This window comes from Trifolium pratense, linkage group LG7 (assembly GCF_020283565.1).
Source record: "Trifolium pratense cultivar HEN17-A07 linkage group LG7, ARS_RC_1.1, whole genome shotgun sequence".
Lineage (NCBI taxonomy): Eukaryota > Viridiplantae > Streptophyta > Magnoliopsida > Fabales > Fabaceae > Trifolium > Trifolium pratense.
The window spans coordinates 29,651,059-29,672,803 of record NC_060065.1 but is presented as its reverse complement, the minus strand read 5'-3'; the positions used below and the strand labels follow the sequence as shown (position 1 = coordinate 29,672,803).

At 34.0% G+C, this 21,745-nt stretch overlaps 1 non-coding gene across 1 annotated transcript; it reads left to right on the top strand.

The window, feature by feature from the left end:
* Window positions 1-9,337: 9,337 nt before the first annotated feature.
* On the top strand, window positions 9,338-9,409 carry TRNAT-CGU. The gene has a single exon. It is a non-coding gene; the product is annotated as a tRNA-Thr (tRNA).
* Window positions 9,410-21,745: the final 12,336 nt, after the last annotated feature.

Sequence of the window (21,745 nt, the reverse complement as noted above, 5' to 3'; positions counted from 1 at the left end):
ATTACAATCCATCATGTTGAATCTCTTTAGTATATCTGAAGCATACTTCCTCTGATGTATCAGCATACCACTACTTGTCTTAGTCAATTCCAGCCCAAGAAAATATTTCAAACCTCCTAAATTGGTCATGTCAAATTCTGAGCTTAGCAGACTTGTTAGCTTCTTAACTTCATCTTTACTGCTGCCAGTTATTAGTAAGTCATCAACATATAGGCACACTATGCAAAGTCTATTCTGTGATGTACCTTTGACATAGATTCCATGTTCAACAGTGCATTTTGAGTATCCATTTTTGCTGAGAAACTCATCTATTCTCATGTTCCAAGCTCTTGGTGCTTGTTTTAGGCCATACAATGCTTTGTTCAGCTTCAACACATGATCTTCCTTTCCTTTAACTATGAAACCCTGAGGTTGTTCAATATATACTTCCTCCTCAAGTTTGCCATTGAGAAATGCAGACTTGACATCCAATTGAACAAATTCCCAGTCAAAGTGATTTGCAATAGCAACTACTAGTCTCACAGTTTCAATCCTTGCCACAGGTGCAAAGATTTCAGTAAAGTCAATACCTTGTTTCTGTAGGAATCCTTTGGCAACCAATCGTGCTTTGTACTTTGCTATAGTGCCATCAGGTAGGTATTTCAATTTGTATATCCATTTGACTGCTATAGGCCTCTTGTTTGCAGGCAGATGGACCAAGTTCCATGTGTTGTTCTTTTCAATTGAGGCTATTTCTTCCTCCATTGCTCCCCTCCATTCTTCATACTTTGCTGCTTGTTGATATGTCAAGGGTTCAGTGTCTACATATAATGCAAAATGCACTATATCACCATCTGGTGTGATCATGTCATCTGGGATTGTTTCATACCCTTGCAGATTTCTGTTTGGAATACCTCCTCTTTCTGATCTTCTTAGTACAACTGGCTCATTTGCAGTTGTTGGAGGTGTTAGCATAGTGTTTTCTTCAGTTGCTTCTTCATCAAGTAACTGAAATGGAACATACTTTTTATCTTGTGCTGTATTTCCATTCCAATCCCAGCTCTTATCTTCTTCAAAAGTGACATCTCTACTGCTGGTTACCTTTTTTGTGATTGGATTGTAGAGTTTATAGGCACCTGCAGTGTGATATCCTATCATGATCATCATTTCACTTTTATCATCAAGTTTCTTCCTCTTTTGATCTGGTATGTGTCTGTGACAAAGACATCCAAATACCCTAAGATGCTTCACTGATGGTGTGTGACCTGACCAAATTGCTTCTGGTACCTTATCTATTTGCTTTGTACGACATCTGTTCAGAACATAGCAGGCTGTAACTACAGCTTCACCCCAAAAGCTGTGAGGTAGATTCTTTTCTCTTAGCATGCATCTGGTCATATTCATGATAGTTCGATTCCTCCTTTCAGCCATTCCATTGTGTTGAGGAGTGTATGGAGCTATTATTTCATGCTGAATTCCATTTTCTGAACAAAATGTCTTGAATTCATTTGAGGTGTATTCACCACCACCATCACTTCTTAGAATTTTAATCTTCTTTTCTGATTGCTTTTCAACTAACAGTTTGAATGATTTAAAATTCTGAAGCACTTCATCTTTGCTCTTCATTAAGTGAATCCACATCATTCTGCTGAATTCATCAATGAATGATACAAAGTACTTGTTTCCTCCTAAAGATAGTGTGTCGAATGGACCACATACATCTGTATATACTTCATTAAGTACCTGCTTAGCTCTCATTGCAGTATTCTTGACAAAAGACTTTCTTGCTTGCTTGCCTATCAAGCAATGTTGACATATATCTCTAGGGATCTTAATTGCAGGTAATCCATTGACCAGTTCATTGTTTTGCAGATAACTCAAGCTTTTAAAGTTCAGATGACCATACCTCAGATGCCATAACCAAGCTTGGTCATTGATCTTTATTGTAGCCAGACATTGGGATTGATTTGCAGTCAAGGTGACTTGGAATGTTCTATTCTGAGATAGAGGGGCTCTCAGAATAGTGTTGTTCTGAGAATCATACACTTCCATGATGTTATTCTCCATATGCATAATGAATCCCTTCTCTAGTAACTGTCCCAAACTTAGTAAATTTGTTTTCATGTCTGGTACATATAGAACACCAGTGATGATGGCTTGATTTCCTTTCTTGCCTTTGATCAATACATCACCTACTCCTTCAGCTGGAATTGTTCTATTGTCTGCAAACCTTATTTTAGTTTTTGATGAACTGTTGAAGTTGATTAGCCAATCTCTATGGCTTGTCATGTGATTGCTGCAACCTGTGTCAAGATACCAATGTTCTTGATCATCTTCAATATCTGTAATGGTAGCCATGTACAGTGTTGGATCAACCTCTGAGTCACTATCTTCCTGAGCAATATGTGCTTCAGCCTTATTCTTTCCTCCATACCTTGGAACCTTCTTGCCTCTGCAATCTTTTGCAAAGTGACCAAACTTCTGGCAATTATAGCACTGTATGTTCTTCAAATTGAACTTCCCTTTCTTATCTTGATTTGATGCAGTGCCTTGAGATGAAGATTCAGCTTGATCATTGTTTTTCTTTGAGTTATCTTGTGAATTATTATTCTTCTTGGACTTATCTTTCCCCTTCCATTTGCCATTGCCTTTCTTCTCTGCATGAGCTTGCAATGCTTGATCAGTGGCCCTATCTTTTGTTCTTTCCATGATTCTTTGTTCATGAGACTCCAGTGTACATTGTAATTCATCCAATGTCAATGTTGACAAATCTTTGGTTTCCATTATTGCAACAGTGATATAATCAAACTTAGGAGATAAAGTTCTCATAACCTTACCAACAATGGTTTGATTGTCACAAGTATCACCACAACTCTTCATCTGATTTGTGATGTTTGTGATCTTGTTAAAGTAATCTGCAATGCTTTCATTGTTTTCCATCTGTAGCAGTTCAAATTTCCTTTTCCAAGTTTGTAATCTAACCTGCTTCAGCTTCTCATTCCCTGAGTGTGCTTTCTCAAGAATGTCCCAACATTCCTTAGCTGATGTTGCATTCTAAATCTTCTGGAAATTCACCAAATCAACACATTGATGAATGAAGAACATTGCTTTGAAATCTTTCTTCTTCAATGCACGATGTGCATTCCTCTGATTGTCTGTTGCATCTGCTGCTAATTCAGTGATAGCAGTTTCAATCACATCTTGTACTTCTTGAAACCCAAATATCACTTTCATCTGCTTATTCCATCGATCCCAATTGCTTGCATCAAGAATTGGCAATTTCCCACCAAAACTGTTGCTGAGTGTTTCTAGTTGACTTGTCATCTTCTTCCTGAGTTAATTGATCAAATTGCAGTGAATCTTGATCAATTCTTTAATGCCACGAACCTTGAGGCTCTAGATACCAGTTTGTTAGAACTTATGAACAATGAATGGATGAATGTGAATGAACAAATTGTGAGAAAGAATGAGAGAAAAGGGGTAAATTCATTAATGATCAATTGATATATCTTTACAATGGTGTAGTATGGTTTTTATACACAAAACCAATGAGTTAGCATTAACCAACTATGGTTACTTATTAACATAGTAGTTAACTCAACTAACTAACCTACACACTAACTAATTCTGTTTTACTTGTAAAGCAAGTAACAGCTTTTGCAACAACCAAACTAACTCAATTTTAACTAACTTTGAATTATTCTCAACAATAAAAAGCTAAAAATATTTGGGGCATGTGTCAACCCAAACACAGTGAAATGAAAGTCCTCCAGTTTCAGTAAAGATATTTTCTCTTCCCACCCCGCGTGAATCTTTTATCCCCTGAATTTCCAATTTTACCCTTGAAAAAACTTCGGTTCGTAGAAACCGAATTTTTTTTTTGCCTTGAAAACAAATTTTGGTTTCTAAAAACCGAAATTTACTCTGAATTTGCACTAGAAAAAATTCGGTTTCTGCGAACCGAATTTTTCTGCAAGGTCAAAATTAGAATATTGGGGGATATAAAAGATTCATGGGATTGTCAAAAAAAAAAAGATTCATGGGAGGGGGGAAGAGAAAACATCTTCAGGAAAATTTGGGTTGTTCGAGTTTTTTATTTTTGGCCCAAAAATATTGCGGTGCTAGTACAATAATTTTTCTGGGGCCTCTATTTCTTAGATTCATAAATATACGGGAGTTGCTATTTGCGTCCCTTATTTTGACGACACACCCTCACATGGAAATATACTTATATTTACGAAAAAAAACTAAAGTTTACCCTTATTAAGGTTATTGACAAAAAAAAGAACTTAGAGTGTGTTTGGATGGGGGATTTTTTTGAGGTAAAGTAATTTTTTGAGGGAATTCAAATGATTTGAGGTGAATTCTATTGTTTGGATGAAAATTTGAAGAATTTTCAAAATGATGGAAATTTATGAAGTATTTTGTTAAAGTTAAATTTAGAGAATTTCAAAATGGAAAATGATATATACAGCGAAGGATTTTTTCACGAATCCATCGCGATAGTGCAATTTAGCCACATAACACCACACCTACCTGTATTCCGTCAAATCCGGAATTTATGTGTTTCCCAAACTGTTTTGCAATTGTGTTGTATATAGGGGTCGTGAAATTTCGTGAAACACTCATTCGCTGGATATAGCACTCCTCTTTCAAAATGACACCTAAAACCAAAGAATTTGAAATTCCTTCTTCTCTATAAACTTTTAAAAATTACTAATTGATCGTAAAACCTAAAATTAGCCGAAAAACCTAAAATCGACGATAAACGCTAAATCGGCCGAAAATAAAAAAAAATCGGCAGAAAAAACTAAAATCGGCCGAAATTCCAAAAATCGACTATAAACCCTAAAATCGGCTGAAAATCCAAAAAATCGGCCGAAAACCTAAAATCGGCCAAAATCCAAAAAATCGACTATAAAACCTAAAATCGACCGGCAACCCGAAAAATCGGCAGAAAAACCTAAAATCGGCCAAAATTCCAAAAATCGACTATAAACCCTAAAATCGGCCGAAAACCCAAAAAATCGGCCGAAAAACCAAAAATCGACCGAAAACCCAAAATCGGCCAACATCCAAAAAATCGGCCGAAGAATCTAAAATCGTCCTTAAACCCAAAAAACTCGGCCGAAAACCTAAAATCGACCCAAAATCCTAAAATCGGCTATACACCCCAAAATCGGCCGAAAAACCTAAAATCGACTATAAACCCATTTTTTGGGCGATATTAGGATTTATAGTCGATTTTTCGGTTTTTCGGTCGATTTTTCGTTTTTCTGTCGATTTTAGGGTTTATAGTTGACTTTTGGTTTTTTTTACCGATTTTAGGTTTTTCGGCCGATTTTTTGGGTTTATGGTCAATTTTTGGGTTTTCGATTAATTTTTTGGGTTTTCTGCCGATTTTAGAGTTTATAGTCGATTTTAGGGCTTTTGGTCGATTTTAGGTTTTTCAGCCGATTTATGGTTTTTGACCGATTTTAGGTTTTTCCGCCGATTTTTTCGGTTTTTCGGCCAATTTTTGGGTTTAGGGTCGATTTTATTAAAATAAATAAAATTAAATGAAGGAAATTCAATTACATTATCCAAACAAAGAATTTTACAATTGATGGAATTTCAACACTTTATCCAAACACTGGAATTTGAAAATCAAGGGAATTCAATTGAATCAATTGAATTGCCTAGTATTTAAAATCCCTTGAATTTCTAGAATCCCTCATCCAAACACACTCTTAAGGTTATACTCGGCATTTCTCTTGTACTTATTTGATTACTCTCGTAATATTATATATAACTTTTTAATATTATATATGTCCAAGTTGAAATTGTTTCATTAAGAATATTTTTTGAAGAAGCCAAAATGGAATATATTAACACAATTAGCCCTTCAGCACAAGACGTGCCGAGGTAGACTATCAAAGTTTACAAAGAGTCAGAAAGATAAAAATCATAAATAAATCATACAAGGCTCAAACAAAGTAATGGACTAGACCACCAGCTATAGTAGTTTGAGGCTAACGTAATACTCGTCGTCTTCAACCACCTAAAAGAGAAAAGTTTGATCTTGTCCAACAAAAGATGAGTTGTGCTTGTTGATGTTGGTGTAAGCCCTAGAGGCCAATTATTTATAATTGCATGATACTTGTATTGGATAATTTGCTGTGAATTGGGATAACATCAAAACATAGAGACTATTATGTTGGTAGACTGATGATCACATCTCACGGATCATAGATAAAGAGTTATCAAGTCTTCACATAGATATAAATATTAAGAGTAATATTTATATCGGATTGACCCACCATGAGAATACTACATAGTATGTTATGAAATGTCATAAGATATTCTCATAGTGATAAGTGGTGTATTCCACCCTTCGACCTGAAACCACTATGTTCCCTAGATGTAGGAGTGTAGTACTTTGTCGCCATTCAAAGTTATCCGTAACAGGATGACTATAAAGTTGGTTGATGGGTATTCCACGAATCATGCTGAAGGGACATGAGTGACCTAGATGGAATTTACCCCTCCTACATAACAGGAGATATGTTTATGGGCCCAATATTGAATTTAACAAGGGTGACGTACTATGCCTTGTGTTCAATATAGACATAAGGGTAAAAGGGTAATTATACACAAGATATTTATCACGGAAAGGTTTGTCAGATCACGTGACATTCTTGTGACTTGGGTAGCAGTGATGTGTTGCTAGATACCGCTCACTGTTTATAATATTGAGATTAATATTATTGCCAACGTCATAGGAACCTATAGGGTCACACACATAAGGACAGTTAATGACGGGAGAAATAAGTATGACTTATTAGTGGGGTGCGATTAGTAACAGTAGGTTATTGGGCTTGCGAAGTCCAATAACCACTTTGGCCTGAAGACAACATAAGAAGCTCTATAAATAGAGCCTTATGCAATTCAGTCTTGTGTTACACACATAATCCGAATTTTAGAGAAATCCTAAAATTCTCTGAAACCCTAACCGCACTAAATCTCCCTCTACCGTCGTCTTGCAGCTAGCACTAAGAGGTGAACGGAAACTGTTCGTGTGGACTGACTAGAGGTGCTGCGATCGTGCGGTGCTTGTGATCGATTCAGAATCGAGGAATTGTTCTTCAAAGGTAATAACCGAAACCCTGATCATGTCCATTCGCAAGGATCCATAGAAGGAAAATTTTAATTTCCGCTGCGTTTTTCACTCTGTTTTAAATGCGATTTTCCTTCAGTTGAGCCTTTGAACAAACGATGATTTCTCTCCGTCCATATCACCCATACACAAGAAAGCCAAATGAGCTGCAAGAAGGATCGCCAAGCTCGAGATCCACCCATTGAGACTGTAAACTGGACAAAATGATCACGTAGAGTAGTGAAATCCGCCAAAGGAATGTCAATCCACAGACGAACTAAATCCCAAAGAGATCCAATAATACCACATGAGATGAATAAATGATGGGCCGACTCGGCCGCTCCACATCCAAAGACATAAGTGTGAGCTGTAGGAGACAAAACACCTCGAATGACTAGGTTTACTCTCGTGGGCAACCTGTCACGCAATAAACGCCACGCAAAGATGGAAACCTTCAAAGGAACCTGAGAGTGCCATATGAGGTTTTCCGCAGCATCCAAAGTAACTGAAGCTTGAGGAGTCAGAAGCTGATATGCTCCTCGGACAGTGTAGCCTGCATCAAGGTCTGGGCTCCACTACCACGTGTCAGAAGACTGAGCCTGCAAATAAATGTTAAGAAGTAAAGACTGACACTTCCCCAACATCTCCTCATCCCACGCCCTCAACCGTCTCTGCCACTCCAATGCCTCTCCATCTACACCCCACCCTAAAGCAAACATCTCAGCCACCGTACCCGATTTAGTCTCCGCCAACTCAAACAGGTGTCCAAACCGCTCAGGCCTTAAGGCTCAATGTGTCGCAAGTTGTCACATGTGCCTCAAACTAGTCCTATCTCTGCCTCAGGTAGAAATTATCGTTCATTCTAATCCTATATTAAGACCTCAGATACTGAATTTAATGGTCTCATGTTGGACCTTAGCACATTGTCCTTCGTTCGGGATAACTAGCTTCGTTTCCTATCTGATATCCACTAGCTCCTAACCCACTTGGGTTGGTGCATTGGTATTGGCTTGGGACCTGGGAGTGTGCTCCTCTTGAGGTCTGAGGTTCGATTCTCTCTGGCGCCAATTTGGGTGGGCTAATTTAGCTTCTTAAAAAAAAAAGATATCCACTAGCTCCTTAGATTTTATTCTAATGTGATCAGTATTAAAATAAATATAAAACCAAACAATAAAAGAGTTTGAAAGTAAAAACAATTGAATTTATACCCAAATTATACAAAACCAAGCATTCGTAACGGAGTTCCTCGACTCCACCTAACTTAGGAAAAATAAATTACAAAGACAGAAAGAAAATAAACTTATTGGCCTTGGAGTTCCTTAGCCCTCCTTGCCTCCTCCTTAGAGTTCTCCTAACTCTAGAGTGAATATTGAATAGCTCTCAATATTTTGGAATGAATAATAATGAAGGAGGAAGACTCTATTTATAGTTTTTCAGCTAGGTTTGAGCTTTTTCTACGCGTCCATCGCACCCATCGTGGCCATGATGGCGTATAATTTTGCCTCATCGTGGCCATGATGGATCATATCGTGGTACGATGGAAGATTTGATCAGGATTTTCTGTTTTCTTCAACCGTCTTTCATCGTGGTACGATGAGAAAGATTTGTTGCAGATTTTCTTAAATTTAAACTGCCTTCTCATCGCACCACGCTGGATCTCATCATAGGTACGATGGTGCGCGCTGTTTATTACGTTTTTGCTCTTTTTTTATGTTTTTTCCACTTTTCTTGCTTCTGAACCAAGTAACTTCACTTTTTCAGGTATTTACTTGCTTTTGGGCTTCAGTTACTATTAAAACTACCCTAAATTACTACTAAAAACATCATATAATTGACTGTCATCAGTGACTTTAAAATAGAAACCAAAAGTCGTGAGTGAAAATATTTTAGGGATTATAACTTGTAGAAATTTGTTTAGAGAGATTTTGATCAATATATATATATATATATATATATATATATATATATATATATATATATATATAATTACACTTAAATGGAAGGTAATCGAAAAACAAACTACGCTAAGATATTTATACGGACAAAAACTTATTTAACCTTAATTATTATTCCATCTATTCAACAATGACAGTGAGTAATTCATTTCAGAATGTTACAAAGATTAAAAACAAAATGTATAATAAATGAATGGAGGAGAATAACACTTTTAGTCTTTTACTAAATTATCCTTAAAAAAGTTGAGGTAATCAATATTATTGATTAGCTTCCATAGCATAGTGGTAGTGCGTTCCCTTCGTAAGGGAAAGGTCGCGAGTTCAATCCTCGCTGGGAGCTATGTTTTTTTTTTGTTGATGTAATGTAATGTAATAAAGCGGAATATATTGACTCTAATAATATCGATATTGTTAAGTTAGATCCTGTCAATCTTATTTTTTTTTTTATCAATATCTCTCAAAATAAAACCTAATGTACAAAATAAAAACATCCAAAAATAAACTTGAACAAATATGCGGACAAAATAGTCCACTGACGCTTGAACAAAGCGTCGTCAACAGTTGTATGCGGTATATGGTTGTGGATAGCTTAAGCCACGTATTAAACTTTTTTTATTATAGCAAAAGCGTAGGACAATTACTTCAACAATTGATAACCAACTTTTAAATGATCCTAACAAGACTAATTAAAAGTCTACATTTTGGTGAATGAACCAACCATCAATATGGAATCGATCCAAGAACCAACAACTCCCTCTCAAACCGGCTAATGATTCGATCGTCAACACTGACCGATTCACGTACCTAAGTATTCATACACCATAATGTGTTACTTATTCTCTAAGCAACTAGCAAACTGCATGTTTAACTACCTAACTACCTACAACTGTAATAATAGAAAAAACAAATTCCTAATCATGATCATGACTACCATAAGTTCGTGTACACACAATGTCCCGGACATCGTACTCACCATATGGCCTAACAGTTATGAGTTTGTAGTACACAATGTCCTAAACAGATAATAAACTTGTATTACAAACAATATAATTCAATCAAAAATGAATAGAAGAATAATTATAAAAAAAAAAATTGAGCATTATACGTAAAAAGTTAGCTGTTTTTGTTTCTTCTCTTTTCCTATTCTACTTCCTCTTTGGCAGCGGCTAACTATCTTAGTTTCTTTAGCTCGCTATATTTGTAACACTCATTCATCCTAAAAAGAAGGTATAAGAAGAGTCATGGTATGAGATTCTGAAATCAAAAATTAAAATGAGTAAAAAGGTGAAAAAATTGATGGAAGTTGCAGAGCCCCTCCATGGAGAAATTGGTTGAAGAGGATGAGAAAATGAATGGGAAAATTGATCGATGATGGAAAAATTGATTGAAGAGGATGAAGAAATGACAAGTTGGCACATATGTGGCAATGTGGGTCTGAGTTCACGTTTTGGTTGAAGAGAATTTGGTTGAAGGGAATTTATTATTTTGGTTGTGTTAATATGGATTTTAATATCTTTTAACCCTTAGATTAATCTGAAGGTTAGAATTTGTTGAACGAGAGAGATTGACAAAAAAATAAGATCTGAAAGGATCCAAAACACTTTTATCCGGGTTCAAGTTGGGACCTCGTAGTGAGCTTTAGTGGTGCATGTCACTTTCTCTGTAGATAAAAAAAAACTAGAAAAAAAATTGGTATAAAAATCAAAAGAGACACGTGGACCATATTTTCAGTCCAATAATTTTATTACATGTGTAAAGATGTTCAAATTCAATTCGATCAAAATAAAAAAAACTTTCAAAATTAAATATTATTAATTAGGTTTTCTAAAAACTTCTCAGATTGAATTACATTTTGGAATAATTTTAAAAAAATAGACCAAACTACAAAAAAATTTTAATACCTATTTATTTTGTATTAGTATGATATTTTAATCTTATCTTAATAATATATGACTTACGTGTCTCACCCTGACTGCATCAATGCATTGCCAAGTCATCATAAAAAAATGGAGAATGTTAACTTGTGCCCTTAAGGCACATGTTAAGGAAACAAAAATAGAAATTATTAAATGCTAATTTGTGCATTTTGACTTTTGAAGCATTAAATTTCTTATATCATTAAATGTTGAATTTCTATTTTGGTATATCTTAACATGTGCCCTAAGGGCACATGTTAACAAGACCCTAAAAAAATAGTATTCTTTCGCCGATTTAAGCTTTTATCACTAATAAAGAAAATTAATTATATTTGTTTGGAATAGAAAATATTTGTTGGTACGATTTTGAATAGAAAATATGATAACACGCGACAATTTTGAAAATTTGAATTTTCACTCCCTTTTTGTATCAAATAGGGGTTGATTTGAAGAAGCAGACAAAAAAAGTAGAGAGAATTTTGGCTCAATAACAAGCATGTCCCTAGCACAACACTAACATATTTGTTTTAATGAAACATGTCTCAAACCTGCAGAGTGAACTGCAAACAACATCTTTCATGACTTTTTTCATCCTCTCAATCTTCTCAATGCAACAACAGTTTTTCAAAATTTAAATTCTCTCAAAATTTCTATATGCGATCTCTCTCCCGCTTCTCAAATGAAAAATAATCTCCACTTCAAAACTCTAAACACCAATTCTACCAAATCCTCAAAACAAAAAACAGAGAAAAATCAATTAAAACGGCGATGGAAGACACACATTGCCACATAAAACCAATTATACATCATCACTTAACACTTAATGACTCAAATTCGTATATTTAAATATGCAGAGACTAAAGCTCGATTTTGAAAATTTTCACTTATTCATTTTAAGCGGTGAAAGCCACTAAATTATCCGTTGAAAAAATGAGAACCATCTTCATGCAATAAATAAAATTAGGGGATGGTAGTAGTATTTAAGTCAAAAACTTTTATACCTAAATATGCCACTAATTTCAAATCATAATGAATATTTGAAGAGATCCAATTAAGATATTTTTGAAAAATTTGGTGTTTAGGAAGTTTGGTATTTGATAGCTAAGGACGAAGAATGGGCCGGCCCGAATTGCCCGAATTATTTCTGGGCTTGGGCCTTAAATTTTGAGCCCGAATTCTATCCGGGCTTTTTTAGCCCGGCCCGACAAACCCGAAAAAATATGGGCTAGCCCGAAAAGCCCGTGGGCAGCCCGGAGCCTGAATAATTTATTATAAAAAAAAATATGAGTAATTAATGATACATTTTCAATTGGGTCAAAACATATCAAGCCTAGCCCAAACAAAACACAAGCAATTAAGTCAACAACATAAGTACGCCAGTAAATTCGTCCGCATCCGTTCAAAGACAGAACTCAAATATGGAACCCTAAGCTCAAACGGGTCTTCCGTCCGCCTCCGTTCGCGTCCTTTCGCCTCCGTTCGCCTCCGGTCGTCTCAGTTCGTCTCTGTTCGTCTCCGTTTGCCTCCGTACGCCTCGTTCTAGTAAGTTGTTTTTCTTATAAACATTGTCGTAAGTTATTTGTTTGTTAAAATTAATCTTGTTGTTGTGGTTGATTCGTGAGTATGATAAATCAAACTAAATCTGCAGCTTCTCTTTGATATTCATTCATAGAGTCCTATTTTGATTTCTATATAGTTATTTATTGGAAAATGATACTTGGTACGACAGTAAATTCGTCGGAATCACACGAATAAGCTATTAGACTTTGGTAGTTTCCATTTGATCACCCAAAACAGCAATCCACTTCTCACTACTTAATCTGACCCAAAATAACATGAATTGTTAACAGACTACACCAAGTCAATCCCATCGTTTTAACATGGCCACCCCAAAGTTAATCATAGTTTTGAATCTATTCACGTGTTCTTGAAAGCACCATATAGCAATTCTCTTATTTATTTGTCTGTTAAAACTAATCTTGTTGTGTTTGATTCATGAGTATTCAAAATTTGAAACTTTTCTTTGATATTCATTCATAGAGTCCTATATATTTTGATCTGTCTATAGTTATTTGTATTTAAAATTAGTTGTGTTTGATTCATGAGTATGATATAAGAGCTATTCTTCAGAGTTTCTATTAAAGTAGTAACTTAGTAACAAAGAGAAAGGAAATTACTATTTGTATAATTGATTTTATATAATTGTGTAGGAATTACTATTTGTGTGCTTCTTGCAATATGGAAATTATTAACAACAGTCCTGAAATATCTGATAATGAGGAAGAGGATAATGTTAGTCAAGCTAGAGAAGTTCCACCTCAAAATGCAGAAGAACAAGAAGTGGCTTCTAAACCAAAAAAGGCCAAGAAGTGTAAGGCTAAGAAGTCTAATCAGGATGAGCGTAAGCCTAAGGCCCTATCATCTGATTGTTGGACATATTTTGATAAAGTTGGTTTTGTAGATGGAGTAGAAAGTGTTAAATGTAAGGGATGTGGAAAATTACTTAGTGCGGCATCAACAGGTGGAACTACTCATTTGAATCGTCATAAAGATAGTTGTATGAAGTCCATTAAATATCATGATGTGGGTGATATGATGATTGGTGCTGAAGGAAAATTAAGAAAGAAAAAGTTTGACCCTAAGGCTAACCGTGAACTTTTAGCTAAAATGGTGATTACACATGGTGCACCATTCAAAAATGTCGAGGTCGCAAATGACAGTCCAATGTTTGTGTTCTTAACTCACTTTATATTGTAGGAATTTGAAGAATTTGAAAACCAAGAAACCACCGTCATTGGAAAAACAGAACTTGATACTTATTTAGATGAGTTGAGGATGCCTTCATCGACTTGTTTTGATATTTTGACTTATTGGAAGGAAAGAAGTCGTAAGAGTCCCACTCTTGCAAGGATAGCTTGTGATATCTTGAGTATTCCTATAACCACGGTGGCATCAGAATCTGCATTTAGTATTGGTGCTCGAGTTCTAACCAAGTATAGAAGTTCAATAAAAGATGAATCGGTTCAAGCTCTCATGTGTGCACGTAGTTGGTTACATGGGTTTGAAGGTAAGCTTATTGAAGTTCTATTATTTTTCAAATGTTTAATTGACCAAAAAGTTTATATCTTTATTTTTAACAATCAACTTTTTTATTTTATTTTGTAGAACTAGGTGATGTCAATAATAATGATAAAGATGATGAATCCCATGAAAGTGTACAAGCGTCAAACAGTGTGGAATATGTGAACATTGATTGAGTCATTGAGAATAGATGACCTGTTTTGGGGAATTTGAACTTTGTTTTGAAGAATTTAAATTTAGTTAATTGAGTCACCGTGGAATTTGTGAACTTACTTTATAATTTCTTATTTGTATTATTAGCCAAGAGGCTTGTTTTTTTGTTGGTGTATCAGTGTATGATCATATGGCTAAGAAATATTGAAACAAAGAAAGCATATTGTAGTAGTATAATAGCAGAATGTTGTCATGGAGATCCCATGTTGTTTGGAGTTCAGTTTCTAATGCAGGTTATAAATTAGTTGCTATAATTTTATAAATACTTGTTGCATAACTCAATACTTGTTATAGTATTAGTAAGGGATAGGGAGGTATGCAGAATTCAGAATACTTGTTATTACCAAATTATAATTTTCATTTAGTTATAGTAAGGGTTTTTTTTTTTGCAGCGTTTAAATACATGTTGCTTGCTGTATTCAGAATTCAAGCACTAAAAAAAAAAAAAAAACACGGGCTGCCCGAAAGCCCGACAACCCGTACCGGGCCGGGCTCGGACACTATTATTTGCCGCCCATATTTTATCCGGGCTTTTTAGCCCGGCCCGATGCAGCCCGAAGCCCGATCGGGCCGGCCCAAAATGTGTGGGGCCGCCCGTTTTGACAGCTCTAACTTTTTGTATCAAATAGGGGTTGATTTGAAGAAGCAGACAAAATTAGGGGATGGTAGTAGTATTTAAGTCAAAAACTTTTATACCTAAATATGCCACTAATTTCAAATCATAATGAATATTTGAAGAGATCCAATTAAGATATTTTTGAAAAATTTGGTGTTTAGGAAGTTTGGTATTTGATAGCTAAGGACGAAGAATTTGTACCAACTTTCTCAACTCTATAAAAAGTGACATGTTGAATAAGATTACAAGCTAGCTTTAAAAAGAATGTTTCAAAAAAAAAATAAAAGCTTTAAAAAGAAATTGAACTCATAACTAACCTCAACCGTAATCTTATTCCTACGCAAATAGCATAATTAAATTCTTTCAAACAATCCAACATGATGAAGTAAGGAGAAAATAACAGTTCCTAATACCATAATTTCAACTTGACATCCCTTTCCTTCACTTTCACTTAATTAAATAAAAAAAGAATCAATTTTGACAAAGACTTTGCTAAAATTAATTTTGAAGTTGCCTTTAGACTGAATATATTTATTATATCATGTGAATTGGAAAGATGGGTTGTCTCTTTTGATTTTAATTTTTTTTTAATAATTTTTATTTGGGTATTATGTCTCTTTCCAAATAGAAAACGATGAAAGAACAAGATAGAAAAAGTCCAACAACCCATATAATTGATTAATTGGTTCCCTCCTACCCGTTAGTGGCCGGCTATCTATAAGAAGTGAACACTAAGTTAGGCATTGAAAATTCAAATACTACCTAATTTCTTAATCAAATTAAACACCTATATTTTTGCCAAAAAATAATAGTTAAACACCTATATGATATTCAAAATTATTTAGATAAGATAATCTAAATATTTGTCCTGAAGAATTTAGCTTAATTGATAGAGACATCACATTTATATGTAGGGACCCAGGGTTGAGTTAGGCAAACATATACTATTTTTGTTTGGTTGGTTTCAATTCAACCCATTTCGATTTGCTCCTCCTCATCTGTCTCTTGTGCGGCTGGGTGGTTGTGATTCTGAATTTGTTTTCACCCTCTTCCTTCCTGTCAAGGATCAAAGCTTTCAATTCTGCATCCGCGATGCAAAGGTGACAGGTCTAGGTTTGGATCTTCATATCTGCTGATTGGAGTTTTTGAGTGCTTTATGACGGTGGCTTGAATCGTTCTTTGTTGTCGTCATTTGCTCTTCTCCTTTTCCGTTACATATAAGGCTAGAAATTGGCCTTGTACTCGTTGCTGCTGTAGCAAATTGTCGGTTGGTATCTTTGTTTCTGTTTTGACGATCAGATTCAGTCGTCGTGCATTAAGAGATAGATTGGTTCGTTTTTATTTTATTTTTTCAATTTGGTTTTGGATCCCGCATTGGGCATGCTGGATTGTGTTTGATGTGTCTTCGGCTGCTTCACATTTGACTCTTTCACTAGATTTTGGTCCAGTTGTGTTTTGTGTAAATTGCTTAAGGTTGTATTACCCATTCAAGATTATCTTTACACTTTTGTGTGGTTGCTGAGTTATGTTCTTACCCCCAACTTATTTATCCCCCCAACTTATTTATCCCTTCTTTCTATCTAATGTATTGTTATTTGCTTAAAAATAAGGGTCATGTTAACATGTGCATCAAGGGCACATGTTAAAGTATCTAAAAATAGAAATTTGCATTTAATAACATAAAAGAATTTAATGTTTTTTTTTTTTTGTTACCATGATATTGGTACGAAGTTTCCACCGCCGTAGCGATGACTAATCTCCGTCGGGGAACCTGTGGGGCACACAAGGTGGGTTCTCCCCTCCCAACCGAATTTTCTCCATACACATGAGCCAGAAATCGAACCCCTGACCACATGCTTAAGGGGACCAAGACCCTTACCACTTGGACTAATTCATTGTTGGTAAAGAATTTAATGTTTAAAAAATATAATGCACAAGTTATAAGAAAATATTTCTACATTTATATTTTTAACATGTTTCCTTGATGCACATGTTAACATTTTCCTAAAAATAAAAAATGTTACGTAAACGGACTGTCACCCATACCGGACAAAACTAAGGGCAATCTCTGCCTTTAATTATTTTTTTAATAATTGAAATTTCATGTACTAATAGAAATTTATCAAATTTATCACAAAAAAAATAAAAATAAAAAATGAATGGATGGATGAGATCTGTATGTGGTTAAGTTAGGCTATACATACAAACTCATTATAATTGTACATTATTATCTTAATTACTAGTAGACCCTTTCATGACGTATAAAATGGAAAGCTGCTTGACTTTGCTTTATCTCTAGGCTAATAGCATTGCCACCTTCCTTAGTTAACACAAACTTGATAGAAAACAAATTATAATTGCATCAAATGGCTCATGTGCATAACTTCTTTCCATTTTTCCAAAATCGATTTTGATCGTGTATAGATTATTGATTCCTTCTAAGGTGGATAAAGGAGAGTAGTATATAGTTGGCATAAGTGTTTGAAATATTAGTTATATATTAAGATTATTTTATTTCGTAGGTCTATTGATTGTGTGCGATAATGACATACGACATTTTTATATGAAAATAATTGTTGTTATGCATGAGTAATCAGTACATACATTAGAAAGAATTAAAAATAATTTGAGGGAAAGAGAAAAAAGAAAAATTCACGTGCTTCTCAATGATTATTGAGAATTAGTGACCAAATGTTTGTATTTTGACTTTTTTTAATTTATATAGATAAATAATGAGGTGTTAGTTTGTGATAAGAGTTTGAGTTCGACAATTATAAAATGACTATTGGTGCACTTTAATTAAAACAATTTATTTTTTGTCGTAATTTAGTGGTTAGAAACTTCACTTATAAGTTGGATAAGTGAGATTATCGAAGTTCAAACTCCAACCTCCTACATATATAATATAATGGACAATTAAAAGTAATTTTTTTCGCAAAGCTCGAGGGATTAATCTCTGCATTTGAGCGCAGAGGATACCCGATTTAAAAAAAATATATAAGTAGTTTTTCTCAAATCAATAATTTTTTCTTTCCGTAGATAAATTGACAAACACAATTGAAAGTCACACATTGAGTTTGAATTGGTAGTCCCGTTGAGTTTAACAATTTTGATATTGAATAACTTATGAACACTAACCTCAATGTTTCCAAAAATGATTTTTTTTTTTTTTGAACGAGCCAAAAATGAAATCTTTGATTCACAATTATTAGTGCACTTTAATTTGTCACTTTTCTCTCCTAATAAGAATCCGAATGTGTTTCAGAGTTTAACTCAGTTGGCAGAAACATTATATTATACATGTAGGGAGTTGAAGTTTGAACTCCGGTCATCTCACTTATCTAATTTAATGGTGAAATTTCTAGCCACTAAGTTATTTAACAAAAACAAAGAAGAATATGAACGTTAATTTGTCACAATTAGAGATTTTTTTAACATCAAAATTGAATTATAAAGTAATATAATGGATATTCAATCGCTTAAAATTATAAAGGAGATTCTTTTAAACATACAATAGGATTAGTATACCAATCAGAAAATGATAAAACAGAATTACGTCCACCACGACCACCAATCATAGTTAAAGATTTAGTCTTGCTCAACTCAATTTATTACTAGTTTATGAAGTTTTGTGAATATAGATGGAAATATGTTGAAATGAACTAGATTGTGCGAAACTCGTGCCTAATTTGGTCGAAAATTTAAGAGAAAATGGAACTATGTTGCACCTGCAATATATTTTTGACACATCATCCTCATTTGTCATGTCACACACTATCACGTCAGTCTCCGTTTGTTACATCATCATTTTTGAAATGACACTTAACGTTAGAGACGAAAACCAAAAATGATTCGCACATTCAGATATTATTTTAAAACAAAAAAGATACAGAGACGAAAAAAAAAAAACTCACGAACTTACGGGGACAAATTGATTATTTATGCTGATTCCTATCATTTTTTGGTTTACAATATTGGCAATGAGGATCAAACCTAGGACTTCATGCATACTACTCAAATCTCTCACCACTAGACCAAACCTAGTGGCTTTGCTGATTCTTATCATAAAACATAGAGTAAATAAATTCGCATTCTTAAAGGATAAACTTGGAAAAATAACATTAAATATCAATGAAGTTATCAATACTATTAACTTTGTTAATTTCCCTTATTAATTAGTCAATGAGGTCCTATATTTAGGGACAAGAGTAGTATTATGTAAAAAAAATGGGCATAAACCATAATTCCTCCGCGTATAACTGGAAAGACTAATCACTCGAGCTTTATGAGAATCAAATGGTTGACAAATTCTTCCTAAAATTTTTAATACTATTACACTATGAAACACAGACTCCGACACGGACACCGCGACACGACACGAGCACGGTGACACCGCTAATGCAAAAAATATAGGATACCGACACTACTACATATTTAAAAAAGATATAAATTGAGAATCAAAATATATATATGTTAATCTAAGTTGAGCAAATTATTTCTTAAAAGAAGTTTTAAAACAAGATACAATAGTATTTTACCTTTTTTTATCCATCTACTATTGAAAAACTTAAAAATATTGTAATCAAAATGTAATCTCTTCAATCCATCGTTGATCAATATTGTTGTTTCGACACATCTTTAACTCTTGTAGATATGTGTGATATGTGCTTAAAGAGAGTTATAAGCAAAGAACAAATATTTTTTTGGAACACTTGTCCGACACGTGTCGTACCTCGTACGAGTGTTTTACAAATGTCGGACACCGATCAAATGAGTGTCGAATTTGAGAGTTTTTTGGACACCGATCTAAACTATCCAACACGTGTCGCAGAAGTGTCATACGAGTATCAGACATCGCGACACACCTAATGATAGAGATGTCTGTGTTTCATAGCTATTAGATACTTAAATCATAGATGAAATTCAAAACATTGGTTAAGTTTGAAGTAATTTATCATTAAAAAAATCAAAAGATTGTTGAACATTATTAACTAGCATTATTGGAAAGAAATTGTGTGTGTTTGTGTCTGCATTGAAGAATTGAATTCCCGTGATTAAAGAGAGGAGAGATCATCTCGACAACAACGTTTCTGAACATCCAATAATATGTTACCATTTGTTGTTCTTTGGTCGACGAACGGAATTTCCATGTCCCTCCCTGACACCCATGTCGGTCATTGGGACCCTTTTCATGTTCTTTTTCATCACCCTAAACTAAGATATTTTCTCCCTTTGTCAAAAGTGTTACCATAGATACTTAGTAGTATTATTGTCCTTAAAAATAAACTAAATATAGGTGAAGGTAGAATATTTGAATGTAGAGAATTCAAATCCAAAAATAATGATCACATAAAGGAAGAGTAAAAATAGTATTTAATTGTAACAAAAAAAAGCTTAATACCTTGACCAAAAATTTGGTCTAAGTAGGAAGGATTTCTAGACTCCTAAGCAGATGGTTAGAGGTTTTATTTAGACTCATATGAATTGGTTTAAGTAGTAATATTTTTTATTTTTGATCCTCTTAAATAGAAGGCCAAAGGTTTGATCTTCACTCCTATCCTATGTATAAAAAAAATCCGATTGAAAGATGAAAATTCAGCTTGTATGCTCTACATGAGTTAGGATCCTCTCCATTTCCAATTCTTTCTATTTCCTCCATTATTATATAGTTTTGGGAATATAAATGCAAAAATGTGACATCAAGTGGGTCCAAATGTCATTTATACACCCCAAAATATTTAAAAACTTTGGTAATGGAAGAAATGGAAAACATAAGAAATGGAGAGGATCTCAACTCGCTCTACATGATCTCTGACAAAGATTTCATGGTAGTCCAAAAAAAAAAGTACATTAGTAAACCTCAAGCTCAAACCAGTTGAGTTATTCACCCTATCACGTGATCATATCTAAGTTGGTTGGAACATTTTATATAGACTGATGTTCAAACTATGATAAATTCATTTATTCACCTGAAAATGTAAAATTTTAGCTATTAAACTATTTATTAGGGGCAATATACCAGTAGTGGTTAGAACTCTATACATCTAAAGTAAACTACTACTCTATTTTATATAAGATCAAATACATCAATTATTTAATATTTTTTCTTATAATAAAAATCATAGAAAATGTGGTAGAATTGTATCTACTTTCACCAATTTAAATATTGCGTAAGAAAATTTTGCACGATTCTAGTCACACTAGCCCCATACCCCCAAAAGAGGGTTAATGGCAATGGTACCTAATGAAAGAAAATGATACCTAGCCGGATACCCCCCAACAGAGGGTTTACGGCAAATCGGCAATGGTACCTAATGAAAGAAAGTGATGCCTATAATGAAAGAAAAATGTATAAAGAGAGAGACACCCTCTCAACAAAAACAAAAACAAAAACAAAAACCACTTGATTTTATAAATCACCTCGAACTAAATTAGACGATTTAATGAGACGGATATCGATGGTGAAAACTATAAATAAATAAAAATATACACTCTTTCATTTTTTTTTTCTCTTTACTTTTGATGATAAAAAATTTAGGTGAGTTGTTTCCGAGTAAATTTCAAAACTCGAAAAACATTAATAGAAGATATTTACCGATGATATTTTTCCATTGAACATGAAATTGAATTGATGCCCTTATCAACTGGATCCACATTCGTTGACTCAACTAACTGTAAGTAAAAAAAAAATATAAATTATAGTTTAAATGACTAGATGTATTTGTTATTTCTTTAATATATTTTTTATTAATACTAGTAAGTTTATTTTTGAAAATGAGAAGTCAAAGTAAGACACATCTATATTCAATATACAAAAAGAGTATTTTGAAACCATTTATAAACAAAATAA